Source organism: Grammomys surdaster, unplaced genomic scaffold (genome assembly GCF_004785775.1).
Source record: "Grammomys surdaster isolate TR1022 unplaced genomic scaffold, NIH_TR_1.0 125679, whole genome shotgun sequence".
In the NCBI taxonomy this organism is placed as follows: Eukaryota; Metazoa; Chordata; class Mammalia; order Rodentia; family Muridae; genus Grammomys; species Grammomys surdaster.
In genome coordinates, this window is record NW_021620516.1 from 556,627 (window position 1) to 566,037 (window position 9,411).

Here is a 9,411-nt window from a genome sequence, read left to right on the forward strand (position 1 = left end):
AATACATCAACAATGAGAACTGGTTCATTCTGCTTTATAAATAAAAGAACCACTATCTCTGAATTAGACGAGAGTGGCTTTCATCATAGCTCTGCAAAGAGGCCTGTGGGGGAGACAAGATGAGGCAAAGGGAAAAGTTCATAGGCGTTTGAAGTCACTCTCTGCACTTTGAGGTTTTCCCAATCAGCAGTCAACCAGGAAGACTATCTAATTCAAACTTTTTGGATTTATCTGAAATTTTAGAAGTTAATCATCTTACTTAGCCCTATAGGGCACTGTTGATAATCCTCTTCAGGACTATACGCACTGACAAGTTTTATTTGATCCTTAATTTCTTTTCCTTTATCCAAACCTAGTCTTCATGCTGTTTTTATAAGTCCTTTAAGACAAAAATCTAAATATGTCATTTCTGTCCATAAGCCTCATCGATTTTTCATCCCCCAGAAGTTAGAAAACAATCTTTTGAATAGCATTAAACATCACTCTAAAATTATAGGTTTCAATGATCAGCTTTTCTTTATAAAAAAGATTTTGAATTGTTCTTATCCTTCTAAATTTGTATAACTTTATTATGTCATTTCTTGACACCTGCCATGGTTTTATTTCTCTATGAATTTTTTTAATCTACCAAGGTTTCAGCTTGCATATTCATTCTATGAGTGTTTTGAGCTCTTAGCATCCAGCTACCTTCAAGTGCTCCTATCACAAGCAAATTCCAAATTTTCTGTACCACCGTCACTTCTGTGTGAAGTCCATTATTAACACATAGATATTATGGAGAATCACAGATCTCAGTAATCTCAAGCTGAAACTTGTTGAGACCAAATCTCAATTTGTGACTTGTCCTTTACGCCACTGATGACTACTTAAGGAGATTATATAAACATTCCAAAAGTCTAAGTCAGGATAGAATCCATAGAATCCTAATAATGAGGCAACATGGACATATTATTACACCAATAGACTGGGAAGACTTTCACTTAGAACAGTCTCTGACTACTTATAAGGGAAGAATTTTAAAGACGTTGGCCTGGAATGACAGCTAGGAAAGAGAAAGAAAGGATGGTAACTAGTGCTGACTTTCAAGATAAGGACATAGGCTACCTCCAATTCTGTGGCCACTCAGCTCAGGCCCTATACATAGACCATCTTCAGTGCTTTGTGAGTTGCTTCTGATCAAAGACCAACATCCTACCAAGGAATCTGTAGGCAGCATATGTGGCAAGGATTGAAGAGCACACTACTCCTCTTTCTCAATTAAGGTGTCCCTAGGGCTCCCATAAGATAGCCCCTGCCACCTGCCTCAATCCCCTCCTCACAACCTCTTTTCATTTCTTTGGAGTAACTAACCTAATCCCACTTTCTACCAAAGGCCAATAGTCCTCACATGAGCTAAGGACCTAGACAGGATGCCTGAACTATCTCTCTCTGTTTTTCCATTAAATTCACCCATGTCATAATCAACCTCTAGGCCAGGTCTTATCTAGAACTTGCATCCTGTGCCCAGTCCACTGAATTCACTGAACCTTAGTCTACCTAAACTTGGTTTCAATTCGAAGGCTTAGTCTAAGTTTCATACCCGCATTGCAGGTTCAATTTAATCAGACTCCCTCCATTGCACTATTCCAACACCTATGATTAGACAATCCTTTACCCTGTGTGCTAACCCAGCCTGATTGGCCCTCCTGATCATAGCTTTCTCCACAACATTCATCCTGTAGGTTTAGCCTCTGTTCAGTTCTAGTTTGATGATCTCTCTGACTCTATGGGCGTATACATACCCTCCTCAACTTCTAGTCCCCACCCCACATTCTAGTTGACATATACCATATTACACATCTAGGCTTTCCCCATATTACACATTTTTGAGGGAGTCCAAATTGGTGAATACCTGGAATTTCACCATCCAGAGCCCTCAGGCCTTGCTGCATAGCCTATACACTGGCCTAGCCTGGGACAGTTTAAAATAATAAATTAGAAACACAGCCAAAGAATAAAATCCATATGCCATGGCCTCATAATCACACCAATAACATTAAAGGTTAAGGCAGTATCCCACCTACCCCTGCCCCCATATCCACCACTCTTACAAAAAAATGCAGTGAGAATTATGTAGGTCCTAGATAGAGCACAGGACATATAACTCAATTGGAAAACTAATGGAAAAGCCTTGCAATTAGGATAGATCAAGTGGAAGGTAGAATATCAGGACTTAGAGACAAAGTAGAGGAACTAGACTACACATACTAAAAACATAGCAAACAGTTAAAAGCACATGAGAGAAATATGCAGTGTATGTGGGACAGCATGAGAAGACAAAATCTCTGAATTATAGACATAGATAAGGGAAAGAAACCCAGATCAATGATGTAGACCAAGTCTTCGACAAGATCATATTTTAAAAACATTTTCCATAGTAGCATTAGTCATAATAGCCAGAAACTGGAAACAACCTAGATGTCCTTCATCTAAAGCAAAGATAAAGAAAATCTGGTACATTTACAAAATAGAGTATTACTCAGCTGTTAGAGTAAATGATCTTATGAAATTTGCAGGCAAATGGATAGAACTAGAAAAAAAACAAGACAACGACAACAGCAAAAACATTGTAAGTGAGGTAACCCAGACACAGAAAGACAAACATAATGTATACTCACTTATAGATGAATATTACCTTTAAAGTAAAAGTTAATCATGCTACTACCCACTGACTCAGAGAGTCTAAGTAACAAGGAGGCCTCAAGAAAGGCCACATAGATCTCCCTGAAAAGGTGAAATAGAATTGATTTTGAGGGTGGATTTGAGAAAGTTGGAGATAGAAACAGAAAGGAACAGGGCTGGGGTGTAGGGAGTGTGGAGAGAGAGAGAGAGAGAGAGAGAACTGGGGAGATGATTAGAATTGGGGGGGCATTTAGGGGGTGATGTGGAAATCTAGTGAAGTGGAAACTCCCAAGAATCTACTAGGGCGACCCTCGTGAAGAGTGTTAGAAATGGGGAATACGGATCCTGAACCAGTTAACTTCTGTCAAATATATGCTGCTGCCTTGCTTTATCTCATGGGCGTGCTCTTTATGTGTCTGGAAAGATGGTATTGTAGAGTAGTTGTGGATGGTCTCTTCATCCATCCTCCCCAAATTCAGAGTTAGTTGTCACCTGATGGCTGTGAGACGTGGGCAAATGGGTGGGCCCTTCTTATTTCTATTTCCTACATATTGAAGGAGAAAATATATTATGGGGCACAAGCGGACTGGAATAAAATACTTCAAGCTTACAATGTTCCACAGAGCTTAAAACAGTATTTTCTCAGTATGTGATAGCAGTTAAAATGAAGAGTTATTGAGACTCCATGTGTAATAGGAATGAATGGTTACCGTTTGGACAAGCATGATGTCGCACAGGATGACAATATCCAGCCTCTGCTCATGGACATGAATAAAATCAACACCACTCCTGGCAGGTAGCAAGTACCAGTTAAGTCCCTGCATTGGAGCAGGTGTCTGCATCCTCACAGTGAACAAAGCCTACAGATGCATCAATTTCTATGACCTATTTGTGGACCAGAAACATTGTAAGAAAAAGGAGTGCAAAAATCATTGTGCCCTCCTTCCACTGTCAATAAATAGGAAAGCACTTACTAAGAATCAAAATAACATGGCTTATTACTAAAGGACATACTACCTATCCAGAGGAGTGAGATGCTTACCTAACTGAGAGCTGAACATGTCATTCTATTTTATAGCTCTGCTTATGCCTACAGGGTGCCCTAGAAGAGGTCTCTAGGTTAAAATTTGATCATACTGTTGAATAAAGTCCTTGGTAATTTAGCTTTGAAGTTCTCAATCTAAATTTTATCCCTTCTTTGAAATTTCTTTGGAACACCCACATAATTACATAATTTATTATTGAGTCATAGAAAATATAATTCTTTATGTATAGAAAGTATAATTATCAATGTATGTCTCACTTTTCAGCATCTCTTTTAAAATAAAATAGATTTGCATGCATGGTTTCTCTTTTATGACTACACAATCACTTCTCATATTGTAGGCTACACACACACACACACACACACACACACACACAGAGCAAACTCCATAGAATTTTCTTCTTTCTGGTAACTCCCTTGGCCTATCTCAGCTCACTCAATCTCTCCCCTTTGTTCTCCTCTATAACAACTGTGAACAGGCTAATGCACAGAACTTATCTTCTCTCGATCAAATTATGTGTTGCTGTATGCACTCTGTCTCAGGAAGTATGAATTTGCAATTTTTTGACTTGAATGATATCACTTTCATTTTCTATGTGACTGCTTGCTTCTCAATTCTCAGGTGCCAGGCCAATTGTTGCTTTTTAGAGATATATTTCATGATTGAAAATAAAGCCAGCCTGCCCGTTTCAAATCACTGCCATTCACCCACTGCTATATTCACTCTCATTACTCTATTTTATCTGTATACATGATATCATCTTATTTACTGTTATCAGTTGTTTACTCCATTAGAAAAAAAACCAGTTCCTTGAGGGTGATGATTGCCAATTTTATTTATTGCTACAGCTCTATACCTTAACAATATCCACAGCAGAGTTACTTTCAGTAAACATTTGTTGACTGGCTGGTTGACTGGCATCCTTACTAAACAATAAGCTGCCATATGATGGAAGATGTACCTTCTATATCCAGATCATGAGACAAGCACCAGCATACGCTATGCACCTAAATATATGTTGATCAAATGTGTGATGATGAGTTAGCCAACCAAGACTAGCTATTCAATTAAAGATCAAGAAGGTAAACACATTCATGGACTGCCATTACCTGGGAGGGTATCCAGTAAAGACTGGCTGAAGAAGAGCAAAAGAGTTAAAAGGAACTCAGTTGGGATACAGAAGAAAGCTCTGTACTTAGCATGAGCTCAACATATGTTTATTACATTGATTTGACAAAGTGAGTTTTCTACTTCAACACAATTAACTTTTTAAAAAGTACCTTTGAATCCTGCTTTAGGCTCACCTGCTGCTTCATTCAAGAATGTATGTAGGGGATGAATTTCTGTGTGACAGGTGTCCAACAACATGCTAACAGCCAAATCTATTGAAACTCTAATGTTGACTCTCAGGAAAGCTTTTCTTTGAAGCCTTTCCCCACCCCCCATGCCACATAAAGAATGCTATTCTCTTGAGGCATCACAATGGTAGTCCACAAATGAACCCTCATCCTTTGAGAGAGACTAACTGTAGGGGAAAAAGATAATTACTTAGTTCCTTTATCTCCAAATTATTTGTAATAAAATCTGAAATCGCACCACAAGGTCTTTCATGAGAATGTCATAAATTAAGATGCATCAGTGTATCTGGTACATCTGTTCCATTCTCTGGCCCTTTGTCTTCTGCAAAGAGCACACCAACCTCAATACCCAGCAGACAGCATTTACGCAAATGATGTCGTGGTCTACAGCATTAATATTCAGCGATTGTCTGTCATAGACACCTTACTGTACATCTGTTATGCAAATGTATGTTAATTCTGACTCCCTGACAGCTGCCTAGCTTCCCTCCCTAAAATGATCTTTTCCATTTTGAAGTTTGCAATCTGTTCCCCAAAATGTTAATCCAACAATTAGCTGAAATTGCTAAACAGAAATTGTACATGTTCAGTCTAAAATAGAAGGTAGCATTTTAAAATAGATGATGAACTTTCTTCCCACATCATTTATTTTATATGTGCTTGCACACAATGTAAACATTGCTCTCAGCACAGCTTGGATGGGCTAAGTGGCAGTTTTCTTTACCAAGGCCCTTGAAGTGTGACAGGAGAGGAGACATCATTCCTATCATCCAGAAGACTCTGTGGTCAAGGATGATTTTAGTGATGCAGTGTTTATTTCCAAGTTCAAAATGTCTCTCCCCCCAAGAAAGAGTTTTATCAAGTACTTGTATACTAAAAAAATAGCAGCATGGAATTATAAAATTTTGAATGGCCTAAGGGAATATCCCAGGACAAACACAGCATAGTAAACACTCTCTTGGTACACAATTGATGATTGATAAATATAGCATACGTCCATATTTACTAACTGTTCATCCTAAGGCATAGATGAAAGCCCTCGAGGAAGTCCTATGCATAAAGATTTCCAAGAGGATCATATAATTTGAAACAATAACTTATGATATAAATTATACCAAACACTTGGAGGAAATCTACCAAGTCAGAGGAAATACTTGTATGTCTATTATGTGTTGGCCATATGAGTTAATGTTTAATGTTCTTTGGAGGTTTGTTCCATTAGGAATCCTATTTAAATTATGACAATGAAGGTGTGAAATCACTTCTGAAAATCTAGAGTTTCCATGAATTTCTTTCAGCTATCTGCTCTGAAGCAAGCACATCCAAGGAAACCATTTCATGTTTGGAGTGCAGCAGGATACAAGCTTCAACTTTACTACACCATTTAGTTTCCTCCAGATGAATGTCTGATAATTGATCTTCTGGAACAGCCAAAGCATAGTTAAAGGATATGGGCTTGATATATTCTTTATTCTAATTTTAGGAATTGGTACATTTTTATTTATTATCAGATCCACACTTTTGTTGCCCTAAGAATCTACTTCTACAATGTTGATGCTGAACCTGACAATGTATTGGGTTCTCCTGTATTCTAATATGTGTCCTTTGTAATCTAGTTCTACATTAGCAATAAGACAAAACATAGATAAAATATCTTAAAGAAATACTTGATGTGCAATAAACTTTCACTGATTTTCAATGGCCCTATAAGGATATAACCAGTAAAATTAAAATGTTTGTTGGCTTTTATGTGATTGTATTATTTCAAAAGTTTCCAAGACATTAAAATATTTTTAATATTTTATTTATTTTAATATATTTTAAAATATATTTCTAAGACATTAAAAAATTATAAATCTATTTGTATATCCACTTCAGCCTGAGAAAGTTGGTCTTATATCCTACAACTGGATGTTAAAAATTTGTTACTTGTATACTGTAATTTCAGTAAGTTATTATAACAATTGTTATAAAATTTTCTGACTGAATGCATCTTTATATAGCTCTTTATGGATGTGAAATAGTTAATATGTATGCAAAGCTAACTATCACTAAAGTCACTAAGTCATCGAACTCCAGAGGTTGAAGACAGCATGCAAATGCTGATGCGTAAGTTCCATTGAAGCATAGATTATTAAATGTCTCATGGTCACAAGTCATTATCTCCCCTTACTTTGAAGTAGAAAATGTAAAAACACAAAGATATGAGGAGGAATGGAGAGGCCTCTTTTTGAGGAACTCCAGGACAGGAATGTTGGGAAGAACCTTTATTTCATTCATACACAAGGAGCTCTTGTGGAAAACAGCATAGAAATTATAAGCATTTTGTAGTGGGACAGGGAGGATTTTGAACCACTGCAATTTCAGGACTCTCCTAGACTAGTTTCATTCTACTAAGCGGTGTCATAGCCAAACCTCAAAGACATTTTTTGTTGGCTTCTGCTTTCCAGTTTTTTTTCCACTTCCCCAGATGGTGTGTGTGGCTTTGGCTATCACTTTCAAGCTTCACTGACCTGGATGATGGACGAGGATTTGCTTTGGACCTCCGAGTCCAGGCTGGAGTGCAGGTGTCAGATTCAGTATGGGTTTCATCCACTCCTGCAATAGTTCCAAGTTGAGCTGTTCCTAGCAATTTTATGAAGCACTGGAATCATGAGTTATTCCAGTCATGAAGAGTGCAACCTCTCCATTCCCTGAAACAGCTCTGGAGGGGAATTTCCCTCAGCATGCAGGTGATATTGTTCCTGCGTCTTACACACACTGCAATATTATGCACAAGAGACTAAGTGGAATGGACTCACCAAATGGAAGGAACCAGTACTACAAGTACAGCTCAAATTGAACAATATAGTTGTTCTCATTGAGGACATGAGCTCTCCCTCTCTTAGGGCATCTATTTGAGAAGGAATATTTTCATTATTTTGAATTTCAGTGCAAATTTCTTTACTTAATGTCATTGGAAATAGTTATTAGTTGGCTAACAAGAAAGCCAGTTAAATTAGAAAATCATAAGAAATGACATGTGCCTTTCTTAAATATTCCATATAATTTTCAACAGAATAGTGTATAGCAATTAAACAATGTTTGGATGTCAGGGCAAGCCATTTTCTTTAAATACCAGTCCCTTGAATATACTCCATTTTATCTTTTTTATAACCTTGGATCCTAATGAATTCTTCATGGTGACTGGTGTCAGTTGTCTTAAAACGGAGTAATACATACTGACAATTGTGAGTTTAATCTTTCTGGAAAATTCCTAATTTTCCACTTTTCATCAGTCTCACTTTCACTTAGTCAAATATTTTTTAAGTGATGTTTTTTCTCTACTCCATGTGAACCATTAAATTTCATTTTAAGTAGAAAAAATATTCTGTAACTTTCTGTTGATACCTATGATGTCTCTGGTGAGTTAACATTTAATTTAAATTTGTAATTACAGAAAACAAGTATGACCAATGTAAGTACACATGTGAACAAAATCAATCTAACATTGGTAAATCAATTTGTTTTGTGGTAAAAATACACAAAAATGCTGATGTATGGTCTACTACCTACAATTATATTGATAGTATTGATGGTATTGTCACTGTCTGTCCATAGACTTGTGAAATTACACAATATAGATTGATCTGAAAAATTTGTTTCCCACTGGCCAATCATGTTTTCTCTATTTTCTTAGGGTCTTATTAATGACTCACATTTATTTTATTTTATTTTTTTCAGTTAAAAAGAATTCATTTTCTTTTTTCTTTTTCTTTTTTTTAATTTATTTTTTTTTCAAATCGTAATTTTTACTTATTCACACAAGGGTTATAAGCACAAAAAGGCAGGAAGTGGGGAAGTGGATGACACTGGAGCGTGAGTGTTCAGGGGGAATACAGATATCTTTCAGTACAGGCTGAGTGAAGGTTCAGGGGACAGGTTGCTATGACTCTGTCTGTGATTCACTTGTCCTTATCTAAGTTGGTGTTATCTGCCAAGGCTACCTATTTACAAGGTCTGTGACTACTCACGCTGGTAAATTTCGACAAAAGCTGCTTGTTTACAATAGCTTATAGCCCTCTGTTTCAATGTTTTTCCACAGAGACCCAAGACTTGGTGTTAGTATACATGTATGACAGACCTATTGCTGATTTCAGGCCTATGGCTGATTTTAGGCCTTCAATGTATAAGCAGGGCTGCCCCTGATATCTCCTCCCTTCTCTAAGTATAGAAGGGCTGTGGCAATTCTGATCTTGCAAAGGTGGGGATACTAAACATGTTGCAATTATCCAGAAATTCTCACACTTAGGTCATGGTGTTTTTACTATTATCTTTCATTGTAATTTTTTAGCCCTTTACAGTTG